General features: G+C 39.5%; 1 pseudogene; it reads right to left on the reverse strand.

Annotated features, from left to right (window-relative positions):
- Positions 1 to 898: 898 nt before the first annotated feature.
- On the reverse strand, positions 899 to 1,594 carry LOC143876896 (acetyl-CoA acetyltransferase 2 pseudogene; annotated as a pseudogene).
- Between the last annotated feature and the right edge of the window lie 15,789 nt (positions 1,595 to 17,383).

Below are 17,383 nucleotides of genomic sequence, written 5' to 3' on the forward strand. Positions count from 1 at the left end.
ATTTATTTGAATAAATACAAGTATGATAAGCCTCAAGATAGTCTCACCTGAACAATCCATTCATTACCGTCTTCAAAACCTAACTCAAATGCTTAAGATAAGAAGAGCATTAGATTCTCAATATATTCAATAATAGAGCGATGGAATATCGAGGTTTCAAAATCATAAAGCGACAGATGAGATATTAGAGCAAAAGTGCAAGAATATCAAGACATATTCAAGACAACAAATAATAGGACAAGATACTACCCATTCATTGGGAACAAATCAAAATGACTGAATTCCAGCAAAATCTATCATGATATCCCTCAGTTCTTGATAAAATAATTTATTTTCACTTGCCATTTGGATAACATTGAACCTGCTCAACTCTTATCAAATATTATATATATATATGACCGCAATTCCCATTCGTGGAAAACAAATATAGAAACTGAACTCGAGACTCATTAAAAGAAGAAATTATTATCACGATAGCAGCGCTAGTAGTCGAGCATACAAAGAAGAATCAAGGGATTGAAATCAGTGAACCCACAAAATGCTGAATCAAACTACTTCAAAAAACTAATAGGCAGTTCTACCAAGAAAATCCTATGCTTCAAAAGGAAGAGCAATAAAACCAACCTGGACAATTATCGGATCCACATATTTCCAACAAGATTTGGATCCAAAAATTTTAACAATATCCAAGACTTTTGCAAAAAGATGCCTACTCAGAAAATTAAATCCATATCGAAATATCAGAATGAGCTAAACTCTTCTTTGCACATAGATTTCTGTAACAATTACCTTACTTTTTAGATGTTCTCACAAGACTAAAATGGTAAACAATAAACCCTTGATTAGCATGGTAAACTTGATTTTCATCCGGATAAAAAATGAAAGAGAAGTAGGGAGGTTACCAAAACTGACAGCAATAATGACACAGGGTCATCGCGACGTTGATGTAGTGGGGGCTGATATTCCTCGGCCAGAGTTGGGATGCGGCTTTGGTGTGCGAAAGCCGGAGTCCAAGATCCACAGCCCCTATTACCTGCTCATCTCTTGTCATTGCATGCTGATCTGCACACAGTTCAGCCCATGAACCCCTGGCATAATCATTGTAAACATCCCAAAGTCCATCCTTGAGCATCCCATCAATTATAGTATCATGTCCAAATCGAGATTCCTTCCTTGCCTCTGCCAAATACTTAGGAGCATTTGACATGCTTTCCATACCACCAGCCACCACAACATCATTAATACCCAACTGGACACTCTGTGCAGCAAGCATTGTTGCCTTCATTCCTGAGGCACAGACTTTATTAATGGTGGTGCAAACCACTGTATTTGGTATCCCTGCACCTAATGCAGCCTGTCTAGCAGGAGCCTGCCCCAAATTTGTGCTTAAAACATTTCCAAAGAAAACCTCTTGTACAAGATTAGGATCAACATTCGCCCTTTTAAGAGCACACTCAATAGCAATAGACCCTAGCTTTGAAGCAGATAAAGATGAAAGGGAACCAAGAAATCCTCCCATTGGTGTACAGGCAACACCAACAACACAGACATCTCCAGGATTTAATTTATCTGTTGCTGCTGCTGCCGGGGCCATGTCTTAAACATATCTTTTCTTCTGGTTTTTCCACAGAGAGAGAGATAGACGAGATTATGGTGGATGGTATGGGTTTAAATGGAGAATTTCGAAAGGGGTTTTTGGTAGTGAAATGAGAAGTGGCTGAGATGGGTTTATTGAAGAAGAAGAAGAAGTGAAAATGGGTTTGGGTTTTAGAAGTGGTGAATGGAGGTGGTGGAGAGGATGATGGTGGCTGAAGTTGTAGAGGTGAGGGTCGGATTTTTGAGTTGGACGGAGATGAAGCTCCCATTTTCTCCCTTCCTCTGCTTTTCTCTCCCTACCTCTCTGCTTCTTCTTTTTTTCTTCAGAAAATGGGTTTTAAGGTGGGTTTGGAGAAATAGAAATGGTGGTTGTCCATGGAGGTGGAAGAAGGCCGGCCGGAGGAGATGGGGTATCGGCCGGCGGGAAGGTCGACCGGAGAAGAGGGTTTCGGATTTGCAGAGGACGATGGTGGTGGAGGTGGAAATTGGGGTTGGAACCGATTGGAGGTGGGTTAATGGCAGAGACAAAAAGGGGGTTTGATGGTGGAGAGGCCGACCGGTGATGGGATGATGGTGGCTGCGATGGTTTTGCCGGATTTCGGCAAACCCACCGGAGAAAATGGAGAAGAAGGTTCGGTCGGAGCTCCGGTTGGGGAAGATAGTGGTCGGGGACGAAGGTAGGTGGAGGAGGTGGTTGAATCAGATGGGAATGGGTTTGGATTTGAGGAGAATGGGGAAGATAATGGGTTTCTGTAAAAAAATAAAAATAAAAATGGAGATGATGGTGGGATCGTGGTGGGGAGCTTGAGCCTCTGCAAATCTCCTCCTCCTCTCCCTTTAATCTCCTCTCTGAGATTCCCTCTTCTCTCTGCGATTTTTGAAAAATGGAAAACCCCTTTTGTTTCTCTACGTAAAATAAAAGGACCAGATGGGTTTAAAGGTGGGGGTGTAGGTGGTGGCTCGGCTAGGTAGATGGTGGAGATCGAGGAGGAGGGTGGAGGTTGGTGGTGGGGAAATGGGGTTAAACCCGATCGAAGGTCGAAGATGGAGGAGATGGCTGCCGGATTGTGGGTTCGATGGTGGCTCAAGGTGGTCGGATTCCGGCCAGGGTGGCTGAGGAAGATGAAGTGCTCGGCAAAAATGGTGGTTGGCCTGAGAAGATGGGGCGACGGTGGCTTGGATGGGTGGGGCTCAAGCTCTGCCAGTTCTCCCTCCCTCTCTCTGCCATTTCTCTTCCTCCCTCTCCCTTTTTTTTTCTTTTTTTTTTCCCTGGTTCTCCCTCCTCTGATTTTTCTTCGCGAGAGAGAGATCTGAGTGGGGAGACTCATCATGAGTCATCATGAGGGGGAGAGAAAAATGAGAGTGGTTGTCCCCCTCTTGTCCCCCCAATTCCCTTGATTTTTGCAAAAATAAAAATAAAATAAAATAAATAAATAAAACAATCATCACATGGCATTGGATGCCATACGAAAACCAAAACATACTCATTATGCTATTTTAAAAAAAAGAAAATGATGACATTCCTTATTCTCTCCGTGAATATAGCGGATCCCACACCAGCGGGCCCCACACGAACGGGTTCCACATCAGCGGGTCCCACACAAGCGGGTCCCACAAAAGCGGGTCCCACACCAGCGGGCCCCACACAAACGGGTCCCACACAAGCGGGCCCCACATTCTCTTTTACTCGGATTAATTCCATTCATTTTCTGCCTGACCTCGAGATTTCATTCGAATACGCGGGTTTAGGGCCCTGTCAAAATGGGGTGTCTACACTTAGCTCGTTCGCTAGGCAAACGTGGTCGGATCTTGACGAAATTTCACAGGGACCTTGGTGGGACCCTAAGCTAGCCCAGGGTGCAATTTGGGACCCTAACGCACTGATTTGGAAAAGTTGAGCACAAAACATGGAGGTGCAGGGCACGGTCAAAATGGGGTGTCTACAGTGTCCGTGAACAGTAAAACTCAATTTCTTCTTTTGTTTCATATCTCTGCGATGCACGGGACGATAGAGGGAATTAGAAGATATTAGGAGTAGATAATGGCAAATATGGAGTTCCATTTAATGAAGTGTAGCAGATTTGATAAATAAATTTGATGTGCATGATAGGAAATGAAACCACTATATTTAATAGGTAGGATAGAAAAAGAATCAAAGCAAATTAACAGGGCCCAAAAAATTGGCACTTCCATGTTTTGATTAGTTGCACTAACAAAGCTGTGAAAAAGCTCCTAGAAGCCAATTTAAGAAGAAAAGATAACATATGTTTATGCAATTATTATAACATAATAGTGCCAAACATCAGTTAATGGTAGAATCAGAAATCCAGTTTAAAAGGAAGGGGATGAAGAGTTAATTGTGCATTGTTGAATTAGTTTTGGGATGTTGGACGATCTCATATTATAAAAAATAGTATTATCTATTTTTGGGAAATAAAATCTCACATCTCCTTGGCTGCATCCTCATCCATTTCAGATCATCCACATAGCATCAATTAGTGATATCACGAATTCATCAACATCACATTTACTTCATCAATTTTGAAACATTTATAGATCCCGTCATATTCTAAATACAAAAATTGTTAGATTACAGCACAAATTTATAGCTCCTATACAGACACATCACCCAGCAGAGAGATAATATTGGCTATATGTAGGAAGCTTTTCAACATGAAGAGAGAAAAGAGATATATCAAACCATATGAGGATGCCATATACCTTGGCAATCAGTATGATCACAATTCAGGTCTAAATTAAAAAACATTGAGGACCATGCGATAGCAAAAGAAGAAATGATGATAAAAGTAAGAGAAAAATCTCATGGTGACTTTGGCCCAGATGAGAAAACTGGGACTTGAAAGGAAAAAGACCAAAAAAAGAAAGAAAACCTTCATGATTCGGTGGGAAAGGAAAGTAGGTCACAACCACAGGGAAAAAAATCATAAAATTAAAAAAAAAAAACTCAAACCACTCAGACAATGATGGCGGCAGCGGTATTTGAATAGCAGTAACCTTTGACTCTGCCTCTCCCTCTCCCTCTCCCTCTCATGGCTCGAATACACAAAAGCTCTAAGAATCTAGTTAAAATAGGTAAGACATGATGGTTTAGCGGATCTATTGAGACATGATGGTGTCATCATTTACCAAAAGAAATAGAGAAGGGGATTCTTTTCATTAATGAAAAGAAAAAAAAATACAGTTGTACATCACAGATGCAAATTGAACTACCTAGAGTAGCATAATTTGAATGATCTATGTGTTAACCATGAATAAATAAAAAAATCAGGAGAGTTATACCTGATTTTTTTAGCTTATGATCCTCAGGTCCGTGCAGCAAAGTGCCTTCTGGTTCTTGTAATCGGCATGGGTGGTAATAGATGACCCTTCTAAGGCTGCAATGAGTTATAGATGGGCAGTTATTGAATGCTGGAACAAATTGCACACAGGCAGCTCTTCTTCCTTGCCGGGACTTTATGACAATGGGTTTTTTTGCTGCGACTACACTCGAAATCGGCTTTATCAGGGATTTCGACATAACTGGTGCACTATGAGAGAGCCGACACACCCACTAATTGGGGTTTTCTATCAGAAACAAAATAGAAGAAAGGGGAAAGAGAGTTCGGAATGTTGGAGAAAAGGGTGTTGATCAGTTGTGTTGGGTTTTTGCTATAGGAGAGAAGGAAATGGAAGGTTCTTATTTGGAGTTTAGATAAAAGACGGGAATATGTCTGGAATTTTGAAATGCCAAACCCCATTTGGTTGCCATTTGCATTTCATTGGCATGTTTGACCACCGGGCTTGTCGGGTGCTTGTCTGCCCACGTGGACACCCAACCAAAGCCAAATGGCAATCCACATATTTGGAGTGTTTTTTTTCTGGAATATCAAGATCCCTAGCATGTAGAAATGACGGAGACGTGCTACGAGAGTTTTTTCTACACATGTTCCGAACAAATTCCGGCAACCAAACGTCCAAAGTGGATCATATGCCGCCCAAATGCCTGAGCAGAGCCTTGTAACCAAACAACGCTTGGACGAAGTTCCAAAAATCTCCCCCTTGACTGCCGGGCTTTGGAAATGCCGTTTGACTTCTAGTCTTCTCCCATCACACCCAAGCTCTTGCAACCAAATAGAGCCGAGATTTTTGAGGTTAGGAAAGCGAAGGTGGTTTGGGTATGTTGTGCGTTGAGGGAAGAAATTGGGGATACGATGGGATGGAGGCGTACGGCGGTTTGGAAAGAGCGAGAAGCTTGGCGTGCTTCCGAGCTAATTGGGCAAATCTCAAGTAATGCTTATCCAGCAAATATCTCGACCGGTAAGATTTTGCATATCATGGCTCTTTATCCGAAAATCTCAAAAAACACCTATTGCGAAAATCTGGAGTTCGGCAGAAAAGGAATCCCCTGACCTCTCTCGCGTGGCGAGAAAAAAGGAAGCGCTGCGAGACGAAGGGGATTTTTTTATGTATTTATTATACCCATCTTGACCTTTTGCTAGTTCTTTAGGGATTTTTTCTCCTTTTACCATTTTTTCAGGAATTTTGAGAATTTCCGAAAATTTAAAAATACACGTGAACTTGAAGGGGAGGCGGACAAGTAAGCATGAACGGTAATTTGCCCTTCCCTCTTTATAATAGTAGATAGATAGAAGATAGATATCTATATCTATATATTTGGTTGTTGGAAGTTGGGTGGGGGATTAAGAGAAGAAAAAGTGAAAGGGGAGAAGCCAAGAGGATTAGATTGGGAGAAGAATAGTGGAAGATTGACCCAATGTGTTTGGTTGTGTGGCAATCCGTGAGAAGATTAGCGGAAGATGTGGGGTGCCATTACCAAAATGGCAAGATGTGGGGTGCCATTACCAAAATGCCAGGAGGAGGCACCTGCATGAAATCGAAACATATGATATAGAGGTTATATAGATTCCCTCTAGATCGAAGGTTAGGATCATCTTATGAAAATAATTTCGGGCGCAACCTATTTAGATTGTGGCCTAAAAATGGACGGTTTGGATCATCCTATGGAGTGGGCGGTACAGTACCTTATAAAAAAATACTGGACCATACGGGGACAAACCATGCAGAAACATCAAGAAGGACCCACAAGGTGTTTGTCCCATTCGAGCATAGCAAACGTCGTCCTATACATAAAAGACTACAAAAATCGACGTATAGCTTGTTGGGATAGATTGGTATCAGTAATGATCAGAAATACAAAGGACAGGGATTGGAGCTTTTTATCTCTCACCTACCCAAAAACAAAAAGGACACAGAGGATTAGATTAGGAAACACATGCTCGCACTGGGACCAAAAAAGAATATAATCTTAGTTTTTACAGGTAAACAGGAGGGGGATATACATGTTCCCTTTATAGCATTGATCTAATTGGTAGATCTCTTTTCGACATAATAGATTAGACCCCATAATGTTTCCTTACGGTGGGGCACCCTTTGGTATAGTCAGCCTTGCCCCTCTAAATTCATTTGGATAGATAGTAAAGAGATTTCTAAAATCTCCTACTTTTTTACTCACGAATTGAAAAGGATAATATTTTATTGAATAGCCACAAAAAAAGATAAATTAAACCAACCCTATTCAATTTTTATTTAGAGAGACGTTCAATTTATCTTGCTATCCCTCTAAATTAACCATAATTATATCATTTACCCCTAAATCGAAAAGAGAAAAAAAAATTGCCAAGAAAAAATTTGCCACGTGAAATGTTTTTTATTCCAATCTTAACACTTTGATTTGCATGTCCTTTCTGGTCCTTCATTTTTTTTTCAACCCTTTCTCTAATGGATGAGATCTCCATCCAGTGTGCATGAAAGTTAGATCAATAGCGTCACCTCGTGATGGCCCATAAGATCAATGGTTCCAATCATCCAAAATGTGTCTCACGCCTGCTTCACTATACCTGTGTAACATATATGTTTCTCCCACCTTCTGTCAAGGGCTAGGATCATGTGATCATAGTGATATAACCAAAAATGGATGGGACTTGTAGCGGCCTACTAGAGGGAGTGATTTTAACGTTATACCATCTACAAGTAAGGACTAGGGGTGTCAATGGATCTAGACGGTCCGATGGATCGTCCGAATCCGAACGTTAATGAACGGGATCTAAACATATGAATAGGATCCATGGGCATATTTCGGATCATCAAATTTGAGATCCGAAAAATTTTGGATTGTGTATGGGCATGCCACAAATGCCCATTGGATAGTCACGATCCGAAATGGTTTACAAAAATACCCTCCAAATTTTGTTAATGCTAACCGTTCTATGAAGGGCATTTTGGTCAAAACCTCTCTTATTACTTAATGAATCGGATGGGAATGCGATTTCACTTATTTCAGTCGTTTCGTTTCATACGTTCACGAAGGAAGAGAGAGAGGGGTTTTGTTCTTTATGCATCATAAGCTAAGTTGTAATTTTGATTAGTTTTATTGTTTTCAAGCATTATTATACACATAGATTAAACATAGATAAAATTTTAATTTAGTTGAAGAAAATGTATAGAGACACACTAATAGTGGACTGCAATTCTATCACTTTTTAAAAAAATTAATTGTTTACTTAGCTTAGTGGGACATTATAGGACACTCCGATGGACGGTCCGAATTAAAATGAATCGTGATCATGACGTGGAAAGTAGGATCCGAAGAACAATCCGACTCCGGCCCGACCGATAAGGAATTTGAATGGATCGTGACTGTGACATAGGTGGATCCGACCCGAAGTGGATCCGTTGACACCCCTAGTAAGGACCTCTCGTATGAATGACCCAAATCATGTTGAACATATTTTGGATTGGGCCTTGAGTTTCCAAATAAAATATGACCTCTTTCTCCAAAAAGAAGAAGAAGGGGGGTTTATGTTAAAGAGGTTCAAATGCGAGATTTTCCAACACTCTTAAAACTACTTTCTAAACACTTATTGACACCTAATAAATAAATAAAATAATTTTTAACTAAACTAATCTTCCTTACAAATACCCTAGACTCCAGGTGTGCTTTAGCTATACCAGCGGGATGCATCATGCATGAACTAAGGTGTCTTACTGAAAAAGAATCTATAAGTAACGTGTCTTTCTTATAAGAACCTATAATATAAACGCAATATCTTTCTAGATATTCGTCTCTCTCCTAAACCCTTCTCAACTAACCAGTCCTTCTTATAAATATCCGTCACTCCTGTTCAATACCTTAAGTCAGTGTTTTAAAACTCCCCCGAGTCCGCGTTGACTCCCCCGAGTAGACTCTCTTTTACCTTGGCCGCGTCCGCGTTCCGCATTTTGCCCTACAGAGTCAATAGAATCTCCTTTGACTCACATGAGTTATGACCACATCAACCGAGTACTCAGCCGTGTCAACCCCGTTCTTGGTCGCATCCGCACCGAGTCGACAAGGATTTTTCTTGGCCGCGTTCCGCGTCACATCGTGTTTTTAAACACGGCCTTAAGTGCAGACTGACAAAACGTGATCAAGAGGTAATCACAACTTTTGCTTGAAAGTTGGTAATCTTTCTGCTCAAATTAATGGACATGGATATTGTACTGTATGAGGAAGAAGAGTTGGAGTCGTGGATCAGAGAAGTGGAGAGGGTCCTAGACTTTCCGGATGAGATGGAGAATATGCTTCATCCTCGGGCTCGCAACTACGTGAAGAGGGCTAAGAGCTATTTCCGGACCCCAGCAGACATTTATGAACACCCAGATTGTTATACCTTTGTCGTTGACATGCTCGGTGTAGATCTTGAGAATATCAAGGTAAATCCTCTCTCTCTCTCTCTCTCTCTCTCTCTCTCTCTCTGTGTGTGTGTGTGTGTGTGTGTGATGATGATGATGATCATTTAAGATCTAACTTAGACGGACGAGCTTTGTTATTAACATGTCGCATATCCACGACACCTTGATCGGATGATCCTAGGCCGTTGATCCATCAAGTAGGTTCCATAGAGGCAAGCTGAAACATTGATTTTTTGTAATCCTACACATGGAATGTCTATTCCGCATGAAGCCAAGACCATGCAGCTACCATAGAGGCAAGCTGAAGCGTTGCTCTTGATGTTTTAAACGACTTCAAAGATAAATTTGGTGATAATAAAGCAAAATATTAGTAACAAATAACCTTGTTCTTGACGTGTTAGGCAACATTGGAGGGGTAGTCTCGGATATTAAGGGAAATGCATGTTATCAGCACAACGATATATATTTTGATATTTTGCACAAACCTAGCTGTCTTTTCTACAGAGTTTGTCACGAACCAAGGGGCTACAACTTCAGTGAGAAGAATGGGCAGTAGAAACAGGGTGTTGCCAGCTAGGTTGAGGGATTAGGCAACTAATTCAGTTGAGGTTGTTAGAAGTAGTTATAACAGTTGAGGAGATTTCTGTTGGGTATAAAAGTAGGAAGGGAGAGAAAGAAAGGAGATCAATCTGTAGAATTTATTTTTCTCTTCTTCCTGTAATTGGAGGTTCTGGTGCCTCGAAACCAGTCATTTTTTCAATAAACACTAGATTTTTCTTCTTCTTCAGTTCTCTCTATTCATGTTCTGTATTTTTGTGCAATACAATCAAGCTCTAACATTGGTGCTTTCGTTGACTTCTCACCTCATGGCTGAGAATGCTCGATTGAAGAGCTTGGATGATGCAATCAAGAAACTACTTGAGACTACCTCTTCTCAAGAAACTCGCCTCCAAACTCAGCAAGAAATTTCCATTCAGCAGCGAGATGTTCTGCTCGATATTTCAAACAAGCTAACTGCTATGGATGGACGACTCAATCAATTGTCAAGACGAATTGAGCAGGAGGTGCGACATGAAAATCAAGAAGGGATGCGAGTTGGAATTCAAGAAGGACTTCGTGATGGTCACAATCTTGGGGGAATTTCAGCAAGACAATTACGATTGGAATTTCCCAGATTCGAAGGCGTTGATCCAGCCGCTTGGATCTCTAAAGCAAACAAGTTTTTTTGCTTTAGAGACTTTGTTCAATAAGATACCAAAGTGGATGATTGACTCATTCCATACTAGAAATAATCGCAGGAAATCCTTTGATAACACTGATTCCTATTTCTCAATGATATCCCACGATCGAAACAATAGGTTGAATCCTGTGAAACCATTTCATAGAAGTTCATTGATATCTTCTTTTTATAAAGCAAATCGACTTTGATTCTTGAATAATCCACATCACTTCTGGTTCTCTTGTAACAAAAGATTCCCTTTTTATGTGGAAAATACCCGTATCAATAATTATGATCTTACATATCGACAATTCCTCAATATCTTATTCATTCGTTAATCAAATTATATTGACAATTCCTCAATATAATTATGATCAAATTATATTGGCAATTCCTCAATATAATTTGATCGTTATGAGCAAATTCAAAATCTTTGTAGATTGAGCCAATCATTAGTTCCCAACCATAAGGCGAGTGGAATCCGATACATAAATCAGTTAATAAGAATAGAAAAAGCTTTTATTGTGTCACTTAAGCTATAGAAGAATTCCAGAACCCAATAATTCAAAATGAGAAGTTCTTCATTACCCATAATAGAATAACCACTTAGAATAGCGAAACAGATTATATTTGCCGAGAAATCCAAAATGATATGGATATGATCTTCATTGTGCATTTTGATCAATTGTATCGTTTCTTTATGGATTCCTATACGAAACTTTTGTATCTGTGTCTCCGGGTAGTCCTTTATCATTTCGTCCTATAGAAATAGTTCTTCTAATTCTATGAATCTTTCTAGAATGTTATTTTCTTGAATATCATTCAAAAAAGTTTCGGATTGCCTAGTATTCCACCAATGAGTAACCCAAGGTTCCAGACTTTTATTAAATGAGAGAGAGATCCACCAGGGCAAAAAGACTATAGATGCAAGATATGGGAGGGGAGTCACTGCTTTTTTTCTTTTTTGGCACTTTTTTTTTAATCTATTCTGTGAATTGTTAATGAACCTGCTTCATGCGTCGACTCTATCTGATCTGATATTTCTATGAAGCATGAGTTCTATAACATGGTATGGAACCTATGGATCTATTTCCTCTGTTTTTTTCCATTGTTTAATCCTTGGATCTGGAAAGAATATAGAAATAGAATCAAATAAAAATGGAATGCAAAAAATAAGGGCCCATTTCGAATGAAAGAAATAATCAAATATTGTTTCCAGATACCCCATGGTCAAATTCGAACCAATTGCATCGTCATTTGTTCCTTTCGATGAATGCAACCACTTTAAGTAATGAATATTATTCGGATTTTGAGACGAAAAAACTCCCCCTTGATCAATCAATTAGTTCAAAATGTTTGACTGGCTACCTATAGCCCATGAATAATTGAAGGGTTATTTTTGAAGAATATTGATGATGAAATCTGAAAGGAGTGGCAAAAGGAGAGAGAAATTGGATGGTTATGAAAGATCCAATCGTTTGGCCATCAAGGAGCAAAAGAGAGGATAAGATAAAAAGAAAGATCGATTGGCAAATGACAAAAGGGAGATACAAGAACTGTAGGAGTATGATCTTTCCGTATCCATCAGATACACAGAACAATTGTCAACGGGAGTAATCATAGATATTTAAGGTAAGGTATCAAAGATCTTTTTCACAGCAGTCGAAATACCGGTATCACTAAAATAGAACAAACAATAACAATACATGTAGGCATGGTTCATTTTATACAGATTTTGCTTTACTTCAGGTTTAGTAACCTTTCCATAAATTCTATCACGTCAAAAGTAAAGTGAATGGAATTTAGAAATGTCTTTCCTATCTATCCAAAGCAATTTAGAGGGGCAAGGCTGGCTATACCAAATGATGCCCCACCATAAGGCAACATTATGGGTCTAAACTATTATGTCGAAGGGTGATCTATCAACTAGATCAAGGCTGTAAAAGGGCACTGGTATATATATATATATATATATATATATATATATATATATATATATATATATATATATATATATATATATATATATACCAGTGCCCTTTTACAGCCTTGATCTAGTTGATAGATCACCCTTCGACATAATAGTTTAGACCCATATATATATATATATATATATATATATATATATATATATATATATATAGAGAGAGAGAGAGAGAGAGGAAAATGATTGTGCGCTCGACAGCACCAAGCTTAGGTGCGGTCGAGGGCCCAAAACTCATGTGGGCCCACATTGTTAGGATGGTCCAAAGCATTCATTTGCAAGGCCCCATCATAGATAGGGTGTGTACAAAAAATCAGCTCCATAGGATTATCCTAACCCATCCAAAAGTGGAGGGAAAAATGGAAAGACACCGTTTGCCACAAATCTGCCCATTTTTGCCCTCAACTTTTGGAGGGGTTAGGATGATCCAATGGAGCTGATTTTTTGTACACACCCTATATATGATGGGGCCTTGCAAATGAATGGTTTTGATCACTACAAAAAGTGTGGGACCCATGTGTTTAGGCCCTCGACCGCACCTAAGCTCAGGTGCGGTCAACCGCACACTCCTTTTCCTCTTGCCGCCAGTTGGGATGCGGTAAGCACGTCGGGCAAAAGTGCAAGCGAAGGGGAAGAAAATAAAAAAGACGATCTTTGCTTCATGGCACTCACCCATGAAGATGAGGTAAATTCAAACCCTTCTTATAATTCATCAAGTAGTGATAGTGAAAAAATATCTTATGATGAATTGTGCAATACCTTGCATTGTCAAATTTCAAAAGATAAAGTTCTTAAAAAATCTATTTCTAAATTAGAAAATGAACTTGATGTTTTGAAAAATGAGTCATCATCTTCCATATCTAAATCTCAAGCCCAAATTGAAAATTTTAAACTTGAGATTAAAACCCTTAAGGGTTGTTTGGATGAGAAAACTTGCCAATTAGCACAATTTCAAGATGTGACAAGCTCTTCCAAATCCTATGAAGATGAATTTAATGATTCTTTAAATCAAATAACACATCTTCATAATGAAAATGAAAGGTTAAGATTATGTCTCCATGGGTTCCTAAATGGTGACAAAATAATTGACATAATCTTAAAGAAAACTAGTCGTAATCCTACTCATGCATATTATGATAGGACTAGCTTATCTAACTCTCATGTTAGATGCCATTATTGTGGAATAAATGGTCATTACCAATTCCAATGTGCATCTAAGATTAGGGATTGTGGTGGAACCAAGAAAGCTTGGGTTCCCAAAGCCCCCATATGATTTTCATCATATGTGCTTAGATTAGGGGCTTTTGCTTAAAATTGAATATCTTTTTATGGTTAGTTTAATATCCCCTCTTATGTTGAATAAAAATTCTAAATAGGGGGAGCTCTAGGTTTGTCTTTTTCCTTGAAAAAGGGGGAGCTTTAAATTGAATATTTCATCCCTTTGTTTCTCTTTTTACCCCAATCTTTTTAATTGATGCCAAAGGGGGAGAGAATTCTAGTGTAAGGAAAAATATGTGTGCTTTTTATTGAAAAATCTCTTGTGCTTGTCATCATCAAAAAGGGAGAGATTGTAAGCCCAATGGTTTCCACCTTGGCATTCCCATCTTATTTTGATGATTCCAATACACAAGTGATTTATGATCACTAATGTGTTTGATTGTCTAAGTTGTAGATCTCATTGGTGCTAAGACACCATTGCTTGGATTGAGGCCAAGAAGATCTCATTGGACTACATTATGAAGGCCAAAGACATCGGAGATCCAAGACGAATGAATACTTGAAGAATCGTATTGAAGATTGAAGTCAATTTAGATTGTATAGATCCAATCTTAGTTTTAGATTTTAAGAGGCATAATTAAGTTAATCTCACACACCCTAAAATGATTAAAGAGATTGCTTTGTGGAGTTCCAACACCTTGGAACCCTCATAGCAATCCCAACTTGGTGTTAAGTTGGAAGCCTAAAATCAAGAATTAATCCTCTTTTCATAGGCTTCTCGGAACTCTGAGACATTCCTCGGAGCTCCGAGAAATGGTTCAGTAGCTGTTTTTTCATTTCTGTTTGTATTCCCGAAACTCCGAGATTTTTTCTCGGAACTCCGAGAACACTACAACGGTCGGAAAAAGAGTCGTTTGTAATTTTTGCCAGAATTACGACAATGCCCCTGAACGGTCATATTTGGGTTCTTCTATAAAAATGGGCATTCTAAACTTCAAAATCATCAATCCTAACACTCTTAAACTCTACTTGAACATCTAAAGAGTGATCAAAGCTTGTTTATGCCTCTCATCCTCTAAGATTAGGATTTGGATCATAGGCTTCAATTTGTACATCTTCTACAAACATTGTAAACCCTTGTGAGGGATTTTTTGTTCTTTCTTTCTTATTCAAAAGATTGTAATTGGGCGAGTGCGAAGGGACGCGGAGCCATCCCAAGAGCGAGTGCAAGGAGACGCGGAGCTTTCTCCGGTTCGTGGCAAGTCTTGCGAGGCGGAGCCGAACCAAATTGTGATTGGGTTGATTCCTTGCCAGTAAAGGAATCCTTAGTGAAGCCATCAACGGGTTTGGTTGGTGGAGTGGAGTAGGCCTCACGTTGGAGGACCGAACCACTTTAAATCTAGGGGTGCACTCTCTCTTATCTCTTGATTTAAATTTGTACTGCACTTAGGATTTAACTTGTGTGCTTAATTTTCATCTTTGATTCCTTAATCTTTAAAATTGGGTTAGGAGTTTTTCAAAAGGTTAAAACTTGTTAGCAACCTAATTTTACCTCCTCATTAGTTGCCAATTCGGGACCACCCTTGAAATTTTAGGAAATACAAGAACCGTAGGAGTATGATCTTTCCGTATCCATCAGATACACAGAACAATTGTCAACGGGAGTAATCATAGATATTTAAGGTAAGGTATCAAAGATCTTTTCGCTGCAGTCGAAATACCGGTATCACTAAAATAGAACAAACAATAACAATACATGGAGGCATGGTTCATTTTATACAGATTTTGCTTTACTTCAGGTTTAGTAACCTTTCCATAAATTCTATCACGTCAAAAGTAAAGTGAATGGAATTTAGAAATGTCTTTCCTATCTATCCAGAGCAATTTAGAGGGCCAAGGCTGGCTATACCAAATGGTGCCCCACCATAAGGCAACATTATGGGTCTAAACTATTATGTCGAAGGGTGATCTATCAACTAGATCAAGGCGAAGGGTGATCTATCAACTAGATCAAGGCTGTAAAAGGGCACTGATATATATATATATATATATATATATATATATATATATACACACACACACACACACACACACACACACACACACACACACACACACACACACACACACACACGTTGATTTTTGTAGTCTTTTATGTATAGGACGACGTTTGCTATGCTTGCATGGGACAAACACCATGTGGGTCCTTCTTGATGTTTGTACGGTATCAAAAGGTGAAACGGAATTTTTCGGCCAACTCCATAGGATGATCCAAACCGTCCATTTTCTGAGCCATAATGTAAATAGGTTGTGCGCCGAAATTATTTTCATAGGATGATCCTAACCCTCGGTATAGAGTAATATATAACTTCTATATCAAAAGTTTTGATTTCATGCATGTGCTTCCTTCCAGCATTGAAAAATTGCTCTCTACCATTGAGATTGAAAAGAGTCTCTCATTTCTTAGCAGCCCCCCACCGAAGTACTGTGTAATTTAATAAAGGTTAGAGGGTAATTTTGGCATATGATCATAAAATTTCACAAAATCGGAGGACGGGGAATTTCGGTGGACTTCAAACTGCAAAGCGAGCATAGTCGTGCAAAACCCTTTCCTCCTCTCGAGGAATCTCTCTCGCCCTCATGGCTTCTGATAGCTTCAACGATAAAAACGCAGTTTTCAAAAAGCTGAAATCTAGGTCCGATAACAAGGTATTACCCCAAATCATTTCCCAATTTCTTTGATTTTCCTTCTTGAAATGTCTCCGATTCCCGAGATATGCTCCGAAAATGGCAGATCTGAACATAAAAGTATCAGATCACATAATTTTCTTTAGAGTTCCTATAATTATTAATCTTGTATGCATAAAGGGGCGACATGGTAACGCCATTGTGTACCACATTCAGCTTTACTTATCAAGTGGTTTTAAATTTCAGGATGCAGTGGATGGCGACACCCGAGCTTTAAGGGGCCACATGGCAAAGCTATTGTGTACCACATTCAGCTTTATTTATCAAGCGGTTTTAAATTTCGAGATGCGGTGGGGGTGCCACGGTGACACCCCATCTTACCATTTTGGTAATGGCACCCCACATCTTCCGCTAATCTTCTCGCGGATTGCCACACAACCAAACACACAGGGTCAATCTTCCACTATTCTTCTCCCAATCTAATCCTCTTGTCTTCTCCCCTTTGACTTTTTCTTCTCCTAATCCCCAACCCAACTTCCAACAACCAAATATAGATATAGATAGATAGATATAGGACGCTGATATCCCCCTCCCCCCCTAACGTTAAACGTTAGGATTTAACGTATATGTCACTTTCCCACCATTTGACCGGTCTTTCTCTCTCTCTCTCTCTCTCTCTCTCTCTCTCTCTCTCTCTCTCTCTCTCCACACACACACACAACAGGAACAATTGGTGGGCCCAACAGAAACCTTTGGCGAATGGTGGGCCCATCTTTGAACAACTTAGGCCCCACCCATACCACACCATAGGATAATCCAAACCGTCCATTTGATGGGCCATAAACGTAAATAGGTTGCGTCCCAAAATATCATTTCCATAGGCTGATCCTAGCCATCCAATCTAAATAGAAACTACATCTTATGTA

The sequence above is a fragment of the Tasmannia lanceolata genome, unplaced genomic scaffold (genome assembly GCF_043159265.1).
Source record: "Tasmannia lanceolata isolate RefF3 unplaced genomic scaffold, GAP_Taslan_0.1 ptg000005l, whole genome shotgun sequence".
Taxonomy (NCBI): Eukaryota; Viridiplantae; Streptophyta; class Magnoliopsida; order Canellales; family Winteraceae; genus Tasmannia; species Tasmannia lanceolata.